At 35.3% G+C, this 25,945-nt stretch overlaps 1 pseudogene; it reads left to right on the top strand.

Annotated features, from left to right (window-relative positions):
- Positions 1-11,100: 11,100 nt before the first annotated feature.
- LOC112917713 (ribose-phosphate pyrophosphokinase 2 pseudogene) lies at positions 11,101-12,170 on the top strand (annotated as a pseudogene).
- The last annotated feature ends 13,775 nt before the right edge of the window (positions 12,171-25,945 follow it).

Below are 25,945 nucleotides of genomic sequence, written 5' to 3'. Positions count from 1 at the left end.
ACATGGGCTGGATCCCATGACCCTGAGATCACCACCAGAGCCAAAATCAAAAGTCAGATGCTCATTCAACTAAGCCATCCAGGTACCCCAAAAATAGTTTTTAAAAAGAATTCTGAGTCAACTGAATATCTACATGCATAAGAATGCAGTTGGATCCCAACCTCATACTGTATATAAACATTAACTCAAAACGACTGTATATAAACATTAACTCAAAACAGACCTCAGAATTAAATATAAAATCTAAAACATATAAATACAAAATTAAATAAATTAAATTATTATTATAAATTAAATATAAAATCTTAATGACCTTGGATTAGACAATGATTTCCTAGATGTGACACCAAAAGCACAAGCAACAAAAAATAGATGAATTACACTTCATCAAAATTTAAAAGTTTTGTGCTTCGAAGTCCACTATCAAGAAAAAGAAAAAGTTGGGCAGCCCAGGTGGCTCAGCGGTTTAGCACCGCCTTTCGCCCAGGGTGTGATCCTGGAGACCCTGGATCGAGTCCCACATCAGGCTCCCTGCATGGAGCCTGCTTCTCCCTCTGCCTATGTGTCTGCCTCTCTCTTTCTCTGTGTCTCTCATGAATAAATAAATAAAAACTTTAAAAAAAAAGCACATTGAATTAGATATTTGTAAGTCATAAATGTCAAATGGACTTGTACTCAGAATATTTAAAGAATCCTTACAAGTCAACAACAAAAGTATAATTAACTTAAAATTTCAAAAGTTATTTCTAAATTTACACGAATAGCCAAATAAATACAGGAAAAAGTATGCAACATCATTAGTCCTTAGAGAAATACAAATCAAAACTACAACAGGTTATGAGTTCACACACACTAGAATGGCTATAATTAAAAAGAAAGTAACAAGTGTTAGGGTGTGGACTAATTAGAATCCTCATACAGAGCTGACAGAAATTTAAAATTACACAGTCACTTTGGAAATTGGTTACAAAATTCCTCAAAACTAAACATAAAGTTACTATTTGATCCAGCAATTATACTCCTGACTAAATAACCAAGTCAAGCAGAAATGTGTTCACACAAAAATTTGCACAGGAATGTCATAGCAGCATTACAGGAATGCACAGGAATGTCACAGCAGCTATTCATGATAGCCAGAAAGTTGAAACAGTCCAAAATGCCCATCAGCTGATGAATGAGTAAATAAAATGGGTCATACCACATAGTGAAATATTATTCCATAACAAAACAGAAGTGAAATACTGACACATGCCACAACATGGATGAATCTGGAAACTTGATGCTATCTAAAAGAAAGTCTGCAGGGTAGGGGAAAATGCAGAGCAGTGCCAGTGCCAGTGGATTTTACATGTGAATTATATCTCAACAAAAAATTATTTAAGTTTTTAATAAATAAAAGACAGCTAGATTTCCAAAAAATAAATGCCCAAAGTCATCAGTCAAAAGGCAAAGCATCTGAGAAATACAATATTTTTATTCTAAGCCCACTCTAATAACCACTTCACTATGCTGTAGCCATCTCCAAATAGTAAATTGGGGATAAAATCACTAATAAGATGTACTCCATCCCTAAAATTCCTCAGGTCTATGGTTTAGTGCAGAGAGAGAGGTTATATAGGTTTATACCCTACTAATTCAGAACAAAGTAGGTACTAGAAAGAACAGATCCCAGGGACTTTAATGTAAAATCAGAATTAAGACCTAACTCTGAATTCCCAGTATGAGGATCATGCCTCCAGAATACATTGGCAAGTAGTTTTCAACTTAAAAGAAAATATCTCTCCTCTGCACCAGAAAAAAAAATTCCCTCCAATATGGAAGACTGGCCACTATCAACCTACCTCCTTTACCCCTACCTTGATCACCAGTACCGTACTTCTAAACATTCTGCATATTATCAGCCTTTGCAAACAAAATTCCTTACCCCATCAAACACTTCTACAGTCTTCCTTACAAAAATATCTCCATGATTCCAGAAAAACTGATTATGTTCAATAATCAAGGCAATCAACAGGTCAGGTAGTATAAACTGAGTTGTCCAATTAATGTTTTCCAAATATAAAACTTAAAGGGCATAGATTTCTACAATTCTATAGAACAGAGAACAGAAATATGAAAAGCTGGTAAGAGGGGAAGGGCATTCAAATATTCACAAGCCTCTGCCAGATATTTATTACATATTTCTTATACTAGGTACACTGAGATGGCACAGGTGTTTCAGTTCTTAGAATAAAGCAAACATACAAACCACAATTTTCAGAGTTTGAGGAGACCTTAGAATCACCCAAACCAACCTCCATATTATACAGGCTACAAAAGTGCAGTGCTAAGAAGAAAACAGATATGACTAGCTCACACAGTTAGCTGCAGATGTGGGAATTGAATGCATGTTTGATTCATGGGCCAGTTGTCCTTTTCCAGTTATACTTCCCATGTCTTCACGGCAACTGCAAATTGAGAAATCTGTCCTTTTTTAAAAACACAAAGTACGCAAACTATAAGTACAGCCCAGATGAGGAAGTTTAAGTTACTCCTTCTGACTTTCTAAATCGTTCCAATATAACCCTAGCACCACGAAATCTGTTTTCCTGTTAGTCTCAGATAATTCCCTAAATTTAATACTATGAAGGTAGGTTAACTCTCAAAAACATGACACATTGGAAGACGAACACCGAATAATGTCCTTTACCTAGAAACCAACAACTCAACACTATAGATTATTCAAGAGAATAAGAGTTGCTTCACCATTATTCCCTCATATATTTCTCTTCTGTTCCTCTTTGCTGTTTTTAAATTCCTTTACATTTCCCCTTGTCTTATTTCCATCTCTCTGGTCAAAAAATCCAAATATACAGCAGAGAGAGTAGGACCAAATTCAATTGAATATTCTATCCCCTTTGCTCCCTGCAAAGACCCTCCCTTTTGTCCCCATACAAAGTATACGGAAAAGTTTTTCACTTACTGCCTGTTTTCCATTACTTCAATCCTCATGTATTTTAAGCTCTTGGTTTTTTGTATATAGATACAGTACTCTCACAATTTTTCATAAAATAAAAATCTAGCAATGGAGGTGAAAAGCATTGATATTCTGATCATCTATCATAATAGTAATATTTGTTTTTTTTATTTTAAACAAGCTACAGTTTGGAAAAGCAATGTGTTTTGTTTATCATGTCAAGTTCTTATGAAAGTATTTGAGTTGGATTTCATCCAAAATCTATAATTCACTATGTAATGCATAATTTTGCTGTCATATGGCTGCAAATTCTGACACTTATTTTGCCAGAAAACACAGGTATGAATATGAAGGAGGCCCCCTCAGAGATTTATTGCTTAATATCCCACTAGTTCCCTAGTGGTCAAAGCTCACCATCCATTATTTACCAAGTAGACTTTTCTGCCCTTTGTTTCTGCTCAGATTCACTTAAAAATCTCCCTTTGAAAGATCCATAGGCTATTAGTAATTGTTAATTGTTTCAAGTCCTTCAATATTAAATCCCGTAAACTGTTCTGGATGAAGATTTTCATAGCAGAAAATAAACATAGATGATTTTTATAATTCCCTTAAAATGGCCAGAGCTGTAGCTATTAACAGTAAAACTTTTTATTATTCTAATTTTATCATTATTAAGTACAATAAAAATCACTCCTTCTCTTCCTGTTTATCTGCCTCAAAATTCTTTGTTTCAGGTATACAAGAGTCATTACTGAAAGAAATACAGGTACTGTTCTGACCTAAAAACTATTAAAATTTAAATAAATCCAAAATTCAGCATTTTCTGGGTTAAATTAGTGCACTACTTCAGTATCTGCAATTCAAATAAGTCCTCTGAGAAATTGGCCTCCATAACCAGTGACGTGCTGCTGAACTGAACAGATCTCCAAAATATCCTAACAGATTTCTTTCTTTCATTGTAGAATTGTTTCCATCTGGTGCTTAGATATTAAACCTGGAATATGTAAAGGCTCTCCCCTCTCACCCTGTTTGACTTCCAAATGCTGGCAAATAATTTGCATTGTCAATGAATTGAGGATTAAAATTTTGAACTTAACTGTGTAGTTGTAAGATGTACAATTTAAAGCGATAGATCTTTGAAGTAGTGGATTTTTTTTCTTTTGAGAAATGTAGATTTGAAGTGTTTGTTGTTTGCAGAATATTCTAACTCAAACTTACTTTGCTTGAAAAAAATAAAACTTTTCTTAATTTTCTTCCGAAGTTCAGAATGTTGAAATATGAATTTATGAAGAGGACTATAGGCCAGTTTTTGTAAGTATGTATATATTTATAACCAAATAGGAACATCTAAAAACACATATATTTCTTTGTTTAGATAGGCAGATATTTAGATGTATACATGTACAAGTTTCCAAGATCCTGGGTCTATAACAATAATTTCTTCATGAGAATTTTAAAGATCCTCACAGTAATAAAATGTCTGACTTTTAAGACTGGCAACATTTTCATAGCATCTTAATTGGAAAGCACAGAGTTACTTCTAAGAAACATAATTGCTTCCAGAAATGTTTAACCCAGTAGGGGAATGTTTATATGAAATGAGCAATAGTCACAGGAGTGAATAAACCAGTTCTATGTACTGCATGTTGTAGTGTAAAAACCTAGGAGTGCACAAAGAGTTATAAGAGGACCATGTGCAAGACACAATCATTTTGTTCAATCTCTTCTTGTCATTAGTCTGCAACTTCTACCTATCCCTCTTCAACTAATAGTGGATCTCATATGTCTTATGAGATAAGACATGGATAACAAAGCACAGTTATCCAGTTCTCTTGTCCAAAACTTCACACTTCATGCCTGTCCTCCCTCCAGTTTTCTTTTTGATGCCCTATCATACTTTCTTCACATTGTCTCTTATTTAATTGCTTCCTTTAATCTCTTTCCCTTAAATTTGATCTGCCTCGATCTCCTGGAATATTTTCTGATGCATTTCTCCATTTCACGTCCATTTCATGACTAGTTACAAAAATAATAACTGAATTCCTACCCTGCACATGAAACTATTTACCATTTTCTGTTCACTGTGCTGCTCACATTTAACTTTATTTTTTTTTAAGATTTTATTTATTTATTCATGAGAAATACACACACACACACACACACACACACACACACACACAGAAGAGACACAGGCAGAGGGAGAAGCAGGCTCCATGGAGGGTGCCCGACGTGGGACTCGATGCTGGGTCTCCAGGATCACGCCCTGAGCCAAAGGCAGACACTCAACCACTGAGACACCCAGGCAACCCCACATTTAACATTAAAAAAAAAAATGAGGAGGGCAGCCCAGGTGGCTCGGCGGTTTGGCGCCACCTTCAGCGCGGGGTGTGATCCTCGAGACCCAGCATCGAGTCCCACATCGGGCTCCCTGCATGGAGCCTGCTTCTCCCTCTGCCTGTGTCTCTTCTGTGTGTGTGTGTGTGTGTGTGTGTGTGTATTTCTCATGAATAAATAAATAAAATCTTAAAAAAAAAAAAAGAAAATGAGACTCACAGGAAAGGAACTGACACAACTTTGGGAAGGACAGTAAAGTATGTTCTGCTGAAGTTGCTAGTGGTCATGAATCATTCATGTATGTTTGTATTATGTTATTATCAACCAAATAGTGTTGGAAAAAAATACTTAACTTCTTTACTGAGCCCTCAAACCTGTTATTGCATCTCTCATTTGCGATACAATAGGACACTTTGCCTGTATTAAAAGGGCCAAGAATAAATGCTTTTTTTGTTGAACATGTCTATAGAGTTGACAGTTAATGCCAAAAATCATCAAATAGTCCTTCCACATTGTACTTTTGAAATATACAAAAAAAACATAAATTGATCTACTTAATTTCTATTCAAAAAAAAAAAAGAATGTTTTGCTGACAAGTATATAGCCACTTGACTGATTCTAAACAAACATTTGCGGGAATCTTTTAAAAGCAATTTTTTTCACCTGGATCTTCAGCTGGACCAAGCATCTGGACCCAAAAACCTCCAAACAAAAAGATTTATTAAAATGTGTGAGAATTTTCCAAAAAACTTCAAGATGCCATGCAATAAACTTCTAAACTTGCCTGCCATGCAAAAACATTGTAGTACAAATTTAGGGCTAATAGAACCCATCTTCTAGGACAGACTTTCTAAAAATATTGTATATGCTTTAAAATCTGAGCAATACCCAAAATATTCATTGCAGTTGGCAACATATGAGCATTATAGACAAATCACAATGTGTTCTTCTGGCTACACACAACAAACACAAAATATCTATGCAAATAAGGAACTGATGTAATGGTTTTGTGTCTTCATCTATTCAGAAAGCAGAAAGAAAGAAAGGAAGGAAAATTTAATGTCATCTGATGAAAAATTGCATTTTCTTCTGCCTCCCTTTCCTGTTCCTCTCTCCCATCTGCCCTCCACTTCACCCTCCATCCCTTTAAGTTTTCTCCATTTGTATTACAGTGGCACAGATTCAGAGGAGGGGTGGAGTCTGACATTTCGGGTGGTCTTAATAAAGCTTTAGTCTTTGGCTAACCTCTCCTTAGACTGGAGAGTAGCCAAGAATTTCCAATATTAGGAAGAGTCACTTTGAAAAACTGTGTATGTATGTCGAAGTGCAAGTCAATATATTTGTTCTGATTTAATAAGCAAAACTGAACAATGGGGCCCTGTCAGCCAAAGCAACAACTATTTCTCCCAAACTTAAAGCACATCCTTGTGTAAGTTATGGTTCTTATTTGGTTTTTGTATTCATTTATTTCAGTTTATTGTTTGACATCTCCTACCAGCTGAGCCAGGAAACCCATGGCAGTGCTTCAAAAAATAACTCCACCCCACATTTATTTTTTAATTTGCTCTGATTCTTTACTCTTTTAAATTCACAAAGTTTCATGGAACAAGTGCCTAAAGAAGATAGTATTTGCTTTTTAAGTATAGTTTTAGAAACCATATGTAAAATCTCTCTTGCAGCTCCTCTTTTTTATTAGAAAAATTATATTAGATTCATATTTGTTTTGAAAAGTCTGTTGTATACTTTAATTAAAGGGAGAAATAAAAAGTCTTCTTTCCTAAAGCAAGCTTACAAAGAATGGAGAAGTTATTTCTCCTAATAATGACTTAACAAATGAGATTTTAGTTCCCTAAATTGGGGTAAAGATTAGGAAGAAAAAACTATCTGTACTGTGATCATATATTATCATGGACTTTGAAAATGCCTATCTTTTTGGTACTTGGCAACATATAGTAAGAATAGCCACAAGGGTAAAAAAAAAAAAAAAAGCCCGGGGCGGGGGGGGGGGGGCACATTATTTCCACAAACATAGCCCAACTGTTGCCAAACAACAAAATAGCAAATTCATCTAGGCTCATTGGTACATGTCTTAACTTTCCAAATGAAACCTTGCATCAAAAAAAAAAAAAAAGTTTGAGCACTTTCCTATAAGATCAATCAAAACTAAACTACAATTGATACAACATTTAAGAGTTACAAATTTCCACTTGATTGCAGTTGAATTAAAAGCAAGAAAGGGGGTATTTAAAATGAAGAGTTTGTATACAACACTGGTTTCTTTTCTTAAGCAATTTTCTCTAAAAAGAATGCCAAAACTTTGTAAAGTTGAACAAACTGGGACTAGAAAATATAAACAACACTATAAAATAGTAACAAGAACATTTTATCCAGGTTAGCACAGATAGGTAAGCCTTGCTTTTAAATGAAAAATTCCATGGAAACTGACATACAAAAGGAGGGAGCATCTCAAGCTCACACTAGAAAGGTCATTGGCAGAGACCAGCTTCATATTATTTAGAGTATCTGTCCTGGAACAAAAGAGGGCTAAGCTGATTGAGCAGGGAGTAAGTCCAGGTATTACAGATTAATGTTTAAAGAATGACACTACTTATTTTCAACATTCTCCTTATATTTTTTGAGTTCTTGAATTACTTACAGAAGAATTCCATAACCCAAACCATCTTCAAAATGATAATGCACAAGAAACACTCCCAAATAATCAAACCTCTCTGAATGTGCCTCTGTTTCAGAAAAATGTGAAAATTAGGTTTCTTCAAAAAGTAAGAAACCTAATTTCAATGACGATGACTTATTTGACAGGGAAAAAGAGAAGCATAAACTGGGAGGAGGAAGAGGAAAGGGAGAAGCAGACTCTCCACTTAACAGGGAGCCTGACATAGGGCTCAATCCCAGCACTCTGGGATCATAATGTGAGCCGAAAGCAGACACTTAACCAACTGAGGCACCCAGGTGCCCTGACTTTTCCTTATTTTCAATTTCAAGGGACAAAGAGCTACCTTGGAATTTGAAGTTTTACAAGTGCACACTTTGAAGATATCTTTTTATCCTAAGAATATTTAGAAGAATGTCAATAGTGACTAACAATGACTCTATTTCAATATGGTAGATTGAGCACATGCATCTAATTACAATATTTCCTGAAGCCCTACTAAAACTATAGTAAAGTATTTTTTAGTAAAGTATTTTTTAAAAAACACTTTATTGATTATGATTGACACACAAAAAGCTGCACATATTTAGTGTATTCTACTTTAGGAGTTTGAAGAAAAGCATATATATCCATGAAGTCATCACCATAATCAATCTCATCACCTCAAACATATCATCTACTTCAAAAGTTTCCTCCCACCCTACTCACTTATTTGTTCATGTATGTATGTGATAAGAAGACTTAATAGAAATGACCAGACCACAAAAAAAAGACTTAATATCGGGAAATGCAAATCAAAACCATAATGAGATATCACCTCATACCCAGTAATATGACTATTATCAAAATAACAAAATAAAATAAGTGTTGGTAAGGATGTGGTGAAAGGGACTCTTCTACAACACTGATGGTTATATAAATTGGTATAGCCTTTATGGGAAACAGTATGAAGTTCCCTCAGAAAAATTTAAAAATGAACTATCATATGATCCATCAATCCTATTTCTGTGTGTATAATCAAAGGAATAAAATCACTCTTGAGATACCTATATTCCCGTATTCGTTGCAGTTATTCACAGTAGCCCTATGGAAGCAACGTATGTAGCTATCATGGATGAATGGATAAAGAAAATGTGATATGTTTATACAGCGAGATATTATTCTGCCTGAAGGAGAAGGAAATCCTGCCATTTGTGACCACATGGATGAACCTTAAGGACATATGCTAAGTGAAATATGCCAGACAGAGAAAGACAAATATGGCATGATCTCACTTATATGTGGAACCAAATATAGTCAAACTCATAGAAGCAGAGTAAAATAGTAGTTATTAGGGGTTGAGGATGTGGGGGAAATAGGGAGATGTTGGTCAAAGGGTACAATAAACTTTCAGTTATAAGTTCTGGAAACTGAATGTACAGTATGGAGACTATAGTTAGTGGTAATGTGCTATATATTTGAATGCTAAGATTCCTTACCCAAAAAGGAGGGGGGTAACTCTATGAAATGATGGATATGTTAATTAGCCTGATTATAGTAATCATTTCACTGTGTGTGTGTGTGTATATATATATATATAATCACATTGGATATCTTAAATATGTAGAATTTAATAATACCTCAATAAAACTTAAAAAATACATCACACATTCAAAAACCAGGAAAATATGATTCATGATAAGAAAACCAATCAATATAAACTGAACCAGAGCTGCCACAGGTGTTAGAATTAGGAGACAAATACATTAGAAATGTTATTATAAATATATTCCACATGTCCAAAAGTTAAGACATGGAAGATTTTTTAACCCAAATCAAACTTTCAAGATAAAAACTACAATTATAATGGGTTAAATTGTACCCCCTCCCAAAATTACGTTCAAGTTCTAAACCATGAGCATCTCAGAATGGGTAGGACCTTATACTCTTCAGGTATAATTAATTAACTCAAGATGAGGTAACACTGGATCAAGTGAGCCCTAATCTAATACAATCGGTGCCTTTACAAGAGAAGAGACACACGCAGAAAGAACATCACATGATAACAGACACAGAGATCAGTATAATGCACCTGCAAGCCAAGGTACACCAAGGATTACTGCTACCATGAAAAGCCAGGAAGGATGTCTCTGCCTCTCTCTCTCTCTCTGTGACTATCATAAATAAATAAATAAAAATTAAAAAAAATAAAAATAAAATGAAAGACAGAGCTGCACCCCCTACCTGCAAAAAAACAAAAATAAAAAAATTGAGAAAGAAAAAAATAGTTTAAAAAAAAAAAAAGAAAAGCCAGGAAGGGTCAAGGAAGATTGTGCCGAGAGTCTCAGAGGGAGCATGACCCTGCTGACACCTTGATCCAGGACTCTGGCCTCTAGAACTTTGAAAGAATAAAATTTCTATTGTGTAAGGCTACCCAGTTTATAACACTTTGGTACAACAACCCTATGAAATTAATAGAACATAACAAAACATATGGGATGCCACTAAAAAAAAACAGTACTTAGGGAGAAATTTAAAGTATTTAATACTTACACTGGAAAATAAGAATTACCTCAAGTCAATGACATCAGCTTCCAAAGTAGAAAGAGGAAATAAAATAAATACCAGAGCATAAATTATCTAGAAATCAGAAAAAAATTTTAGAAAACAATGAAACCAAAAAGTGGTTCTTTAATAACTTCAATAAAACTGATATACATTTTAGCTAGATTACTAGAAAAAAAAGATAAAAGAGAGGTGACATTAGTTACCAAAATCAGGAATGAGGGAATTAACAATAGATTCCATGAATATTTAAAAGATAATAAGGGAATACTGTGAACATATTTATGGCAATAAATTCAGCAACTTAGATGAAAAGGACAAATTTCTTGAAAGATACAACTACTAACACCTACACAAGAAATAAAAATTTTATCTATGAAAAATATTAATTGCAGCTAACTTTCCCACAAAAAAAATCCAGATACAAATAGTTTGACAGATCATTTGTCCTAAAATTAAAGGAAAAAAATAATACCAATTCTACAATACGCTTCCTAAAGCTTCAAAAAGAAATAAATAATTCACAAATAATTCTATAATGCCAGAATCACTGTGACATCAAAACCAGACAAGACAGCCATGCTTTCCCATTCCCATGGCAGCTTCGAGTACTCCCGCCACCTCCACCGTGCCGGACATCATGCTCTTCAGTAGCAGCTTGCACCAGGGCCTGTCCCAGCAGGACCTGGATGACTTGATGGGCCTGGAGCTGAGCAAAGTGGTCACTAAGAAGTTCAGCAACCAGGAGACCAGCCTTGAGGTCAGTGGAAGCAGGAAGGGCAAAGATGTCTATAACATCCAGAGTGGCTATGGAGAAATCAAAAACAACCTGATGGGGCTCTTCATCATGATCAACACTGATAAGATCACAGCATCATCCAGGGTGACTTCTATGATCCCATGTTTTCCATACTCTTGATAAGATGGATAAAAAGGACAAGAGTCATGCTCTGATTTCTGCAAAACCTGTGGCCAATATGCTCTTGCTGGGGCAGATCACATCATCACCATGGACCTGCATGCCTCTCAGGTCCAGGGATTCTTCAACATTCCAGTGGATAATTTGTCTGTGGAGCCTGCAGTCCTATAGTGAATTCAGGAGAACATTGCCAAGTGGAGGAACTGTATTATCATTTACCTGATGTGACGGGAGCTACAAGGGTCATAGAAACTGCAGACAAGGTGAATATGGAATTTTCCTTCATTCACAAAGAGAGGAAGAAATGAAGTGGACTGGATGGTTCTGGTAAGTGGCATGAAGGACCACATGGCTATCCTCATGGAGGACATGGCTGATATGTGTAGCACCACCTGCCATGCTGCAGACAAGCTACTCTGAGGAGCCACCAAGGCTTATGCTATTCTTACCCATGGGATCTTCTCTGGGCCAGCTACTTCCAAAATGAATATGCTGCCTTTGAGGCTGGTGTTGTCACAGACAGCATTCTGCAAGGTGACAAAATGAGACACTGTTCCAAGATACAGGTGATTGATATCCTTATGATCTTGGCAAAGGCAATCCCAAGGAAACACAATGGTGAATCTGTGTTTTACCTATTCAGCTACATCCTGCTACAGATCCAGATGTTCATGAAGTGTGGAGCAAGCCTGCTCTGGCTTATGAATTGTGTGCATTTGTCCGACTTTTTAGCAATTGTGGGATAATGCAAAAGCCTCTGATCTTTGTATATCCCAAGATCCATTGTTTACTCCTTCTCAAGCTCAAGACCATTTATTTCCAGTTTTGGGGGAGGGTAGTGGTTGTTTGATCCTTCTAAGCAAACTGTCAGTGAGAAATGTTTCATCATCCTGGCATATTCTGATAGGTGATCTCCTTTATTTTGTCAGTACTTTGAGGCCACAACTTTCAAATATATAATTCCACTGAAGAAGTTCATAGTTTAAATATTTTGAGGGTGCCAAAGGTGACTTCAGATTAAAGCTTTCTGTGTAAGTAATAATAATGCCCATGGACATTTGGGTAAAATCCTGTATACATCTGAATGACCTTAGAAAATTTATAATACCCTGAATTTTGACATTTTTTAGTAAGCATCTTTCAAATCAACCATTCTGGTTATTGTGCTTAACGTAACCAAATTTTACGTAGCTTAAGATGGACACTGACACATTTACTTTCTGATAAATATTAGAAATATCAGAGGCAATGCAGTTCAGTGTTTTATTTTTTTATTTTTTTTATTTTTTTTCAAATCTTTAAGTCACTAACAAAGCTGACCAGCAATCTTTAAGGTTTCAAACTTCAGTACAGCAGAGATTGAATTTAAGAAGTATCATCCTGGTCACTGCAAAAATGAGCATTTTGCTGTACCTTAAAATTCCTTATAAGAAAAAAATGATATTGTAGTCTGGTAGAGTCAGCAATGCAATACAGATTAACTATATCAAGAAACAGTTGACTTGAGTATATAAAGAGCCTATTTAGATAGATTATGTAATTTTTAGTTTTGATAAATGAGTGATATCTATTTCTTGGGATATCTATGCATAAACAAACAAAAACGTAGTTATGAGCATGCACAAGTAGACATCCTTGGCATACATGTTCACATGACTTAAAAAATTTATTAAAAGTAAATATTTCATCTTAAGATTGAACGTAAGATATAGAGCTAGTTTTAAAATAATCCTCAGGTTAAAAAAAAATAGAAAAACTACTTTGTCATTGTCTGAATTAAGAACTGATTGTTTCTATCATTTAACCTCACTTTTTCAAGTACTTCTGAAATATTAACTAATTACACTAGAATTGGCCATACACGGTGGCAACGCAGACCTTGCTTGACCTTTTGATGGTTTTAGTTGAAGAAAGATGAGGAAGGCAGCCTCAGGACCACCAATCCCAGAACTTGTATATCCCTAGCTGCTTGTGTGGAAACATGTAAGTGAAACACCAGATATATCAGTCTCATCCAACTCTGCTGAATGGGGCTGGACTCACATATATTCCACCAAAAACAGGCGCCAGGGAAATACAAATATGCCAAAGCTGCTCATCCTCCTACTTCAATAATATTAATCAACTTATAGATATACATGTTATAACTTTCCTTTTTAGATGTCAACTAGATTCAGGAATATGTTATTTGCAGTACTTGTATTGGTTTTGAATATAGGATTTTAAGATTGTCCAACACTGTACTAAAACATTTCAATAAAATCCTGCTACTTCTTTCTTTAAAAAAAGAAAAAGAAAAAGAAAAAAAAAGACATTGCAAAAAAATAAAGCTACGCAATATCCCTCACTAATATGGATTTTTTTAATTCTAATTAAATTTCAGGGAAAAAAGTATCTGTCACTATACAAAAAGGATAACACACTATGATTAAGAAGGATTCATCCAAGAAATGCAGAATTAGCTTAACATCTGAAAACCAATCAGTGTAATGCATCATATTAACAAACTAAAAAAGACAAAGTATATGTTCAATTCGATACATGCAGAAAAATCACTGGAATAGATCACTTTCTACTCCTAATAAAAACTCGCAGAAAACAAATAATAGAAAGAAACTTTCTCAACCTGATAAAGAGAATCTATGAAAAATCCAAGCTAACATCATACTTAATTATGACAAATACCCCCAAATTAGGGGCAAGACAAGAATGTCCACTTCCACCTCTTCTATTCAATACTGTACTAGAGTTTCTAGTCATGGCAATTAGGCAAGATTAGAAAGGAGGAAGGAAAACTATCTTTATTCACAGATAACGTAATTATTTAGGAAATCCTTTGAAATAGAAAATGGTGATGTAGGAAGACCCTGCTCATTTCTTCCCATGGACACACTGAATCCACAACTACGCATAGAACAATTCCCTCTGACAAAGACCTGAAAACTAGCTGAACAGTGGCTTCACATCAAATGAGAAAAGGTCCATATCCAGGTGGATATGAGAGGCTAAGACATGATCTTGACAAAAATTTACTGCCCTGGCATAGGAAATCATAATTGGGAAGAATCAAATCAAGATTCTCCCAGAGAAATGAAGGTTGTAACCCACATTAAGCACTCCAACTCTTAAGATCTGTACCTGAGAGACAAGCCCCCAATATATCTGCCTTTGAAAATCAACAAGGCTCACATTCGCAAGACCTGAGTGTCTGTAGCAAACTGAGACTGCTCTCCCTCTGCCTCACTAAAAGTGGCAGGCATATAGCATCCCTGCACTTGCTCTCTGCCTTGCTAAAGCTGGCACGTGCCTGCTGTACCTGTGCTCCCCTCTACAATGATCCACAGTGCCAGTGCCTCAAAGAGAGGAACATTTACATACATCTAGTGCCCTAGTATCTTTTACATCTCAAACCCCAGTTTTCATAGTGGCACCCCAGGAGGTGCCTCTTGAGCACTTGGGCTCTAGAGGCTACAGTGGCTTGCTTCTTGAGTCCCAAGAGACTATAACAATCAGAGATAGTTCTGGGACACTGTACAGATCAATAACTGAAACATCCCATCTTTCTGAGAAGGAGACTTATTTTTCTCCCCAGGAGAACTGGCCCTGATGAGTGGGCTCCTGGTCTAGCATATCTCTAGAGGCCTACAGAGGTACTCTTGGGGAACTGAGGCCAATGGATACAGCCTTTGTGCTCTCCTTCTGCCTCTCTCCAACTTGCCCATATCCCAGGAAGGAGCTTATACTCTTGTCTGGCACCTTGATTTTACTTCCAGGGAATACCGCTTTATCACCTGGATCCCAGGTAATGTAGACCAGAGGACAGCATCTCTATATTCTCCTTCTGCCTTACTAGAGCTCACCTGTACCTCCCAGAAAGGGGCTTTATACACTCCTCTGGAGCCTGATTTTTGCAATTGTTGCAAAGGAGATGCACCTGATCTACTCTAGAAGCCATCAGGATCTACAATGGCAGTAGATTGTATATATTACATACTTTAAATGCTGCTGCCTAAGGGTCTGGCTTCCAATCAGCCAGAAACTAGATGCTGGCATATCCTCAACAACTGAAAGTATTAAAGATAAATCAGACTACTTAGATAATGATGAAGGTTCTAGAAACAACCAAAAATTAGGGCAAGGTTAAATAAGGTTCATGTTCTACAGGAGTGTACTCCTGAAAGACTGGGAAAAATAGCTGTTTCACCTAATACATAGAAAAAAAAACATTAAAAAGAGTCAGGTAAAATGAAGAAACAGAGAAGCTGGTTCTGAAAAGATTAAGATAAAACCTCAGGAAAAAACCTTAGTGAAATATGGATAAGTAATTCACCTAATAAAGAGTTCAAAGTAACAAACACAAGATGCTCACCAAATTTGGAAGAAGAATGGATAAATAGTGAGAACTTAAATAAAAGGACAGAAAATATAAGAACACATCAAACAGAACTCACAGAGCTGAAGAACATAATAACTGAATTGAAAAACACACTAGAGAGATTAAATAAGACATTAGATGAAGCAGAAAAAGGATCAGTGATCTTAAAAACAAGGCAGTGGAACTCATCCAAGCAGAGAAAAAAATAATTTTAAAAAGTAATGATAGCTTAAGGGACTTAGGGGATCAACATCAAGCAGAGTAACAGTCACATTATCAGGGTCCCAGAAGGAAAAGAGAATGAGACAGAAAATTTATTTGAAGAAATAATGGCTGAAAACTTCTCCAAACCAGGGGAAGTCCAGGAAGTTCCAAATAAGATGAACCCAAAGAAATCTATACCATGACACATTATAATTAAAATGTCAAAAGTTACAGATAAAGAGAGAATCTTAAAAGCTGTGAGAGAAGAACAATGTGTTAGTTACAGGATAACTCCCAAAAGACCATCAGATTTTTCAGCAGAAATTTTTCAGGCCAGAAGAAAATGACATGATATATTCAAAGCACTGAAGTGATAAAGTTCCAACCAAGAATATTAGCTCAGCAAAATTATCATTTAGAATTAAAGCAGAGGTAAAGTTTTCTAAACAAGCCAGCATTGAAGAAGTTCATCACCACTAAACTAGTCTTACAAGAAATGTTAAAAGGAACTTCTTTAAAATGAAAACAAAGGGCTTTAATTAGTAACAAAAAAATATGTTAAAATATAAGTCACACTGGTAAAAGTAAATATATAGTAAAGGTAGTGGTTTAACGACATATAAAGCTAATAAGAAGGTTAAAAAACAAAATTAGTAAAACTATAACTACAATAACTAGTTAAAAGATACACATAGGGCAGCCCCGGTGGCGCAGCGGTTTAGCGCCTCCTGCAGCCTGGGGTGTGATCCTGGAGACCCCAGGATGGAGTCCCACATCAGGCTTCCAGCATGGGGTCTGCTTCTCCCTCTACCTCTCTCTCGCTCTCTCTGAATGAATAAATAAATAAATCTTTAAAAAAAAAAAAAAGATACACATAACATGCAAAATGTGACATCAAAATAAAATGAAGGAATAAAAATGTAGAGTTTTAGAATGTGTTCAACTCAAGTTATCAACATAAAACAGACTGTTATTAATAGAGTTTGTTGCATTAAAGAATTATGATAACCTAGGGCAAAAACTTATAATCAATAGGGAAAAAATGGAGTGCCTGGCTGGCTAAGTCAGTTAAGCATCTACCTTTGGCTCAGTTCATGATCCCAGGGTCCTAGGATCGAGCTCCATGTCAGACTCCCAGCTTGGCAGGAAGTCTGCCTCTCCTTCTGCCCCTCCCCCCGGCTCCTGCTCTCTGTTGCTCACTCTCTCAAATAAATAAATAAAATATTTTTTTAAAAAAGATACACAAAAATAATAGAAAAGGTATCTAAGCATAACATTAAAGAAAGTCATCAAATCACAAAGGAAGCAACCAAGAGAAGTAACAGAGATGAACTGGCAAGACAGCCAAAAAAAGTTTAACAAAATAGCAATATGTATTATGTCTATCAGTATTACTTTTATTAAAAGATTTACTTATTTATTTGTGAGAAAGAGACACAGAGAGAGAGAGAGAGAGCACCAAGAAAAGCAGAGGGAGAAGGAAAAGCAGAGGGAGAAGGACAAGCAGATTCTGCTGAGCCTATAGCAGGGCTCAATCTCAGGACCCTGGGACTGGAACCAAGAATCAGTTGCTCAACCAACTGGGCTACCCTTTTATTTCCCTTTATTTTTTTCTTAATGGGTCTATCTAAAGTTCTGCCAATCTTTCAGGGAACCAGCTGTTGGTTTCATTGATCCTTTCTGATGTCTTTTTAGTCTGTATTTCATTTATTTCTCCTTTGATCTTTGTTATTTCCTTCCTTCTAATAACTTTGGGCTTTGTTCTTTTTCTAATTCCTTTGACTGTATAATTAGAGTAATTGAGATCTTTTCTTCTTTCTTGAGGTAGGCTGTATTGCTCTGAACTTGCCCTTGAAACTGTTTTTGCTATATCCCATAAACTGTGATATATTGCACTTGTTTCCATTTTTGCTTTTCTCAAAATATTTTTTGATTTCTCCTTTCATTTCTTCATTGTTCAGTAGCATGTTGGTCAAATCTTCACATACCTGTGATTTTTCCAGTTTTTTTCTTATAACTGATTTCTAGTTATAGACCATTAATTTTAGAAAAGTTGCTTGATATGATTTCAATTCTCTTAAAGTTATTGTCTTGTTTTGTGGCCTAATGTATGATCTATCCTGAGACTGTTCCATTTGCACTTGAGAATAATATGTATTCAGCAGCTTTTGAATGGGATGTTCTGTATATATCTATGATGTACATCTGGCCTAATGTGCTGTTTAAGGCTGTTATTGATTTTCTGTCTGGATGGTCTACCCATTGATGTAAGTGGGGTATAATGGTCCCAACTATTATTATATTGCCATCTACCTCTTCATTTAGGTCTGTTAATATTTGCCTTATATATTTTGGTGGTACTGTTTTGGGTGTATAAATATTCATAAATGTTATATCCTCTTGTTGAATTGACCCTTTTAATTATATAATGCTTTTTGTTTTTTATTACAGATTTTGTTTTAAAGTCTGTTTTGTCTGATATATATTTAGTTATCTCAGCTTTCTTTTGGTTTCCATTTACATGGTATGTATTTTTTTCATCCTTTCGTTTTTATTATTTTTGAGTCCTTATATCTGAAGCAAGTCTTTTGTAGATAGCATACAGAAGGGTCTTATTGTCTCTTATCTGTTGTCCCTCTCCCTCTGCTCCTCCCAGGGTTGTGTGTGTGTGTGTGTGTGTGTGTGTCAAATAAATAAAATCTTTTTTAAAAAAAAGAAGGCTCAAATACATAAAATCAGAAATGAAAAAGGAAAAAGTTACAACTGATACAACAGAAATATAAAGGATCATAAGAGATTACTATGAACTATACACCAACATATTTAGACAACCTAGAAGAAATTCCTAGAAATATACAACCAATATACAAGATTGAACCATAAAGAAAATCTGAACATACCAATTATGAGTGAGGAGACTGAACTGGTAATCAAAAATTTCCCAATAAACAAAAGTCCACAACTGGACAGTTTCACTGGTAAATTCTACTAATTACTCAAAAAGAATTAGCAGAAATCCTTCCTAAAATCTTCTAAAAAACTGAAGACATGGAAAAGCTTCCAAACTCATTTCATAAGGCTATCATTAATTACCCTGATACCAAAATCCAAAATCACCAAGGACACCACAAGAAAAGAAAATTATAGGCCAGTATCCCTGATGAACACAGATGCAAAAATGCTCAACAAAATACTAACAAATTGAATTGAAAAATATAGTAAAAGGATCATACACCATAATAAAGTGGGATTTATTCTAGGGATGTAAGGTTGGTTCAACATATGCATATCAAACACGACATTAACTAAATAAGGGATAAAAACATATGATCATTTCAACAGATGCAGAAAAAGCATTTGGCAAAACTCAACATCCATTTATGATAAAAAACTCTCAACAAAGTGAGTATAGAAGTTTACCTAAACATAATAAGGACCAAATATGACAAGCCCACAACTAACATCATACTCAATGGTGAAGAGCTATACGCTTTTCTTCTAAGACCAGAAACGAGAGACATGACCACTCTTGCCACTTTTATTCAACACAGGACTAGAAGTCCTAACCACAGCAATTAAGCAAGAAAAAGCAATACATGCCATCCAAATTAGAAAGAAATAAAGCTGTCCCTATTTATTTTATATAGAGAAATTCCTAAAGACTCCACCAAAAAGCAGTTAGAATAAATAAATGCAATAAAGTTGCAGGATACAAAAATCAATATACAAAATATGTTGCATTTCTATACACGAAAAAGAAACTATCAAAAAAAGAAAGAAAACAATCCCATTTACAATTACATGTAAAAGAATAAAATACCTAGCAATAAATTTTACCAAGGAGGTGAAAGACCTGAGCAATGAAAAGTGTAAGATACTGATGAAAAGCACAAGTAAATGGAAAGTTACTCCATACTCATAGATTCAGAAAACTAAAAAGGATTATTCACCATGACCAGGTAGAATTTATTCCCAGGATACAAGAGTGATTCAATATTCACAAATCAATCAATATCATACACCACATCAACAAAACAAAGCATAAAAATTATATGATCATTTCCATAGATGCAGAAAAAAGCATTTGACAAGATTTAACATCCATTCACTGTAAAAACTCTTGGCAAAGTAAGGCTAGAAGGAACATACTTCAATGTAATAAAGGTCTGATATGAAAAAACCCACAACTAACATCATACACTTTTTCTTAGTGAAAAACTGAGAGCTTTCCCTCTGGCATCAGGAGCAAGACAAGGATGTCCACTCTTGTCATTTTGATTCAACATAATACTTAAGTCTAGCCACAGCAAATAGACAATAAAAAAAAAAAAAAGAGGTATCCATATGGATAAAGAAGTTAAACTGTCACTATTTGTAAACAACGTGATACTACACATAAAAAATCCTAAAGACTCCACAAAAAAACTACTAAAGAAAGTCAGTATACAAAATTAATACCCAGAAATCAGTGGCATTTATATACACTAACAATAAAGTCACAGAAAAATGAATTTAGAAAAAAAACACAATTTACAATTGCACAATTACAATTACAAAAACAAAATACCAAGGAATAAACTTAGCCAAAGAGGAAAAAGACTCATACTGTGAAAACTATAAAACACTGATAAAAGAAATTGAAGATGACACAAACAAATGGAAAAATATTCCACACTCATGGATTGGAGAATTAGTATTGTCAAAATGTCCGTATTACCCAAAGCAATCCACAGATTCAAGGAAATTGCTATCAAAATCCCAACAGCATTTTTCACAAAACTATAACAAATGATACTAAAATTTATATGGAACCACAGAAGATCCTGAGTAGCCAAAGCAATCTTAAAAAATAAAAACAAAACTGGATTTCACTATATACTACTAAGCTATAGTAATCAAAACATTATGGTACTGGCACAAAAATAGACACATACATCAACATAACAGAATAGAGAAGAGAAACCAGAAATAAACCCACAATTATATGGTCAATTAATCTATGACAAAGAAGACAAAATATACAAAGAAGAAAAGACAGTCTTCAATAAATGGTGCTGGGAAAACTGGACAGCTACATGTAAAAGAATAGAACCAGACTACTATCTAACACCATATATAAGAATAAATTCAAAATGCATTAAAGACTTAAACATGAGACCTGAAACCATAAAAATCCTAGAGGAGAACAGAAACAGTAATTTCTCTGACATCAGCCATTCATAGTAATAGTTTTTTAGATGTATCTCCTAAGACAAGGGAAACAAAAACAAATTAAACTATTGGGACTACACCAAAATAAAAAGCTTTTCCACAGTAAAGGAAACCCATCAACAAAAGAAAATATACTGAATGGGAAAACATATCTGCAAATGATATACCCAATAATGGGTTAATATCCAAAATATATAAAGAACTCCTACAACTCAACATCAAAAAAACAAAAAATCTGATTAAAAATGGGCAGGGAACTTGAAAAGGGAAAAAAAGGAACCTTCATGTACTTTTGATGGGAATGCAAACTGGTTCAGCTGCTGCAGAAAATATGGAGAACAATACTGAGGTTCCTCAAAAAATTAAAAATTGAATTACCACATGATTCAGTAATTCCACTACTGTTTATTTACCCACAGAAAATGAAAACACTAAAAAAAAAAAAAAGGAAAATACTTATTTAAAAAGATATATACACCCCTGTTTATAGCAGCATTATTTACAATAGCCAAATTATGGAAGCATTCTAAGTGTCCATTGATAGACGAATGGATAAGGAAATGTGGGAGATATATATATATTACAAACCTAATATATATTTATATTTATTTAATATATATATATATATATATATTACTTAACCATAAAAAAGAGTGAAATCTTTCCATTTGAGACAGCATGGGTAGACCTAGAGAATATTATGGTAATTGAAGTAAGTCAGAGAAAAGACAACTACCACATGACTTCACTTATATGTGGAATCTAAAAAATAAAACAAATGAACAAACAAGACAAAAACAAACTAATAGATATACGAAAGTATTGGTTACCAGTTGGAAGGGGTTGGGGAAAAGGAAGAAATAGGTGAAGGGGATTAAGAGGTACAAACTTCCAATTATAAAATAAATAAGTTATGAGGATATAACGTATAGTATAGAAAGTAAAGTGAATAATACTGTAATAATTTTGTATGATGACAGATGGTATCATTAGGATTTATCATTAGGATCCTCTAATAATATGTAAAAATACTGAGTCACTATAATGTATGCCTGAAACTAATAGGATACTGTATGTCACTTGTACTCAAAACACTACAGTGTACTTTATATCTCAATAATGCTATTTATAGGACTGAGACACAAACTGGTGAAAATTTGAGCACTACAGTAATGGTAATAATGTATAAAATACACTGAATTTTTTAAATATGTGAGTTCATCTAAAAAGGAGAAAGAGAGGAAAAAAAAACTTAAAGAGAAGCCTCTCATTTGGAAAAGAATGCCAGATAAAAAATATAAATTTGATAATCAGAAAAATGATCATTTACAAACCTAATACTATAATTTAATCAGGTGTAAATTAGCAATTGATTCTAAAACATGGTTTATACTCTTTTATACATTTTATATATTTCACATTTTATTAAAGCTACTAGCATTCTTAGTCTAATAATTTTAAGTTGGCCGATATCTCTCACCCAGTTTCTTTACAAAACTCAACCTGCTGAATTTCTTTTGTAATGAGCAGCAATTTTGATAAAGGTATGGTGATCTACAAAGTCATGGTAGCATTTTCTAGGGAAGACTTTGATACAAATGAAAAATTCTGGCAATAGTATGAAGGTTATATATAAGTCCTGATCTAGTCTTAAAAATAACTTAGATCTCTGGTTCAAATCATTTTCACAAACAATAGAGATACATACTCCCAAAAATCAATAAAGATGCTTTTACAAAGTTTTCCAAGATTTTTGTGATGATAAGAATGCATGCAAAATGTTCTTCAATTTCCCCACATTTTATGACGTGAGATTGAAGCAGAGAGACTTGGTTGTATGTATCTTCCATCATTCTTGCTGTGATAGCAGATATTCTCTTTACTATAGAAATAAAAATAAAATAGAAAAAAATCTCAAATGTTACTGATATGTTTTTAGCAGCAAAGCATGCATTTTGAACATTTCACCTCTGGCAATTTCAGTATTATTTTATTTCAATTAGCTAGGGAACTACTGCTTTATATAGCTGCAGGTGTAAAAGGAAGTGAAATGCCTCTAGTGACTGAGGCTACTGCGAGTATCCTGATAGGAATTTTGAATATACATCTTCTGCATCTCTACTTTTCCTCCTTACTTTTAACATCAAAATATCTGGGGAAATCAAGTTAATTATGAACTGTTCTGTTATACTTAGAATATATCCTTAGTTTAAAAAAAAAAGAATAAATTTTTTACACTGCTAGAAAGTTGTATTAGCCATTATCAAAAGGCTGAAACAGAGAAGCAAAACCACACACACACACAAAAGATCATATTACATATTTCTGAATTTGAAAGTAATGCGATAATTCTTAAGGAAAAGAAGTAACTTTAATGATTTTTTTTTAATTTTTTATTTATTTATGATAGTCACACACACACAGGGAGAGAGAGAGAGAGAGAGGCAGAGACACAGGCAGAGGGAGAAGCAGGCTCCATGCACCGGGAGCCTGAGGTGGGACTCGATCCCGGGTCTCCAGGATCGCGCCCTGGGTCAAAGGCAGGCGCCAAACTGCTGCGCCACCCAGGGATCCCCTTTAATGATTTTTTTTAACAAAACTATTTAAAAAGATTTATAGGGATGCCTGGGTGGCTCAGCAGTTGAGCGTCTGCCTTTGGCTCAGGGCGTGATCCCCTTGAGTCCCAGGATGGAGTCCTACATCGGGCTTCCTACATGGAGCCTGCTTCTCCCTCTGCCTGTGTCTCTGCCCCTCTCTCTCTCTCTCTGTGACTATCATAAATAAATAAAAATTTAAAAACATAAATATTAAAATATATATATGTATATTTATACTTCTCTTTATTTTTCCTATTTTTACTAAGAATATAATTCTCAGTTCCTGCTTTCTATACCCAAGGCAGCTGAAAATTTCTTCCCACTTTAATCTGGGGAAATTATTCATTCAGTGGTACTCTATTCTGTTTCCACCTCAAATGTGTGGAGGCCGAGAAAATTAAGGCCATTCCACTTTAAGCTCAGTGTTAGCACAAGTACAGCCATCCCAGACCCCTGTGAATAAGAGCTGAAATTTACATTATTTCAGTTACAGGAAGAAAACAGTTTACAGCTTAACGGCCTAGAAAGCCCCATATTAGAATGAGAACAAAGCTCAATGCCCTTGAAAGCCCATATCATAATGTAAACAGAACTTGAGAAATTCCTCCACCCCTTCTGGAGGTCCCTAGACCAGCCCATAAAACTCAGCTGAAACCCACCTCGGGGTCCAAGTCCCTGCTCCACTGTGTCGGGTGTACTTGGACCCAAGCTCGAGTTTGTAAATAAACCTTCCTGTGTTTGCATGGGTGTCAGCTCCTTGGTGGTTTCTCGGATTCACAATCTTGGGCACAACAAAATGGTCTAATACCAAATGGATATATTATAATTCATTTATGACACAAAGTTAGTTACCATCAGACTTCACAGTTTTTTTTTTAACATTTTATTTTATTTTTTATTTATGATAGTCACAGAGAGAGAGAGAGAGAGGCAGAGACACAGGCAGAGGGAGAAGCAGGCTCCATGCACCGGGAGCCTGACGTGGGATTCGATCCCGGGTCTCCAGGATCGCGCCCCGGGCCAAAGGCAGGCGCCAAACCGCTGCGCCACCCAGGGATCCCCCAGACTTCACAGTTTAAGGGCTCAGTTTTCCACAAGACTGCTCTCACTTCAAAGGCAAGCTGCCAATCTCTGAGGGTCCACCAGGCACCTGTACTTCTGATCAACTGGCTTCCAACTCAGGAGGTCCCCACAATCCCCTCCCTCTTTAATAATTCATTAGAACAACTCACAGAACTTAGGAAAGTGCTATACATATGATTACCATTTTATTAAAAAGGATACCCATATGAGAACCAGACAAATGAGATTCATGAAGCAAGGTCTAGAAGGGCATGCAGAACTTGCATGCTATCCCTCATGGAATCAGGGCATGTCACCCTTCTGGCACATCTATGTGTTCACCAACCAAGAAACTCCACTGGGTTTCAATATTCAGAGTTTTTATTGGGGTTTCTTTACACAGGCATGACTGATTAAATATTGGCCACATGACTGAACCCAATCTTCAGCTATCCTCTCCTCCCCTGAGGTCAGGCTGACCCAAAGTCACAAATTTCTAATCACATAGTTGGTTCTTCTGATGACCAGCCTGCAACCTGAAGCTATTTAGGGGCCCATCATGAGTTACAGCATTAGCATAATAAAGATATTCTTATCACTCAGGAGATTCCAAGGGGTTTTAGTTTTAGGAGCTCCCTGCCAGGAACACCAGACAAAAACCAGACAATTTTTTTTTTACCTTACTGCACATGCCTAACTGGTTTGGGTGCCTTTGAGTAGCCATACAAGCTACTCTCACATTTCCTGTTGTCTAGGGTTCAATGCCCTGGACTGTCTTATCCTATCTGTTCTGATTTTGAGGCTCACTCCATTTGCTTGACATCTTATGATTCAACAAATAGGCCGGTCATTCCGTAACACCCTTGCTTCCACCTCTCAGCTTGGCCTGTAGCTCCTCTTTTTCCAGATTACATCTTCATCTCTCCTGTCCGTGAATTTTCTTCCATTTAATCAATTAAAAAATCTCTGTGGCCTAATGAATTTATGCCTTGAGAGAACAAGCTGCCTACAACTAACTTCTTAATGGGATCAAGAACTAAGATTGTTCATATGAACTTGACTTTACTATAGC

The sequence above is a fragment of the Vulpes vulpes genome, chromosome 15, assembly GCF_048418805.1.
Source record: "Vulpes vulpes isolate BD-2025 chromosome 15, VulVul3, whole genome shotgun sequence".
Lineage (NCBI taxonomy): Eukaryota > Metazoa > Chordata > Mammalia > Carnivora > Canidae > Vulpes > Vulpes vulpes.
Note: the sequence above shows the minus strand (reverse complement) of the source record. Positions and strands in the feature narration are given on the sequence as shown.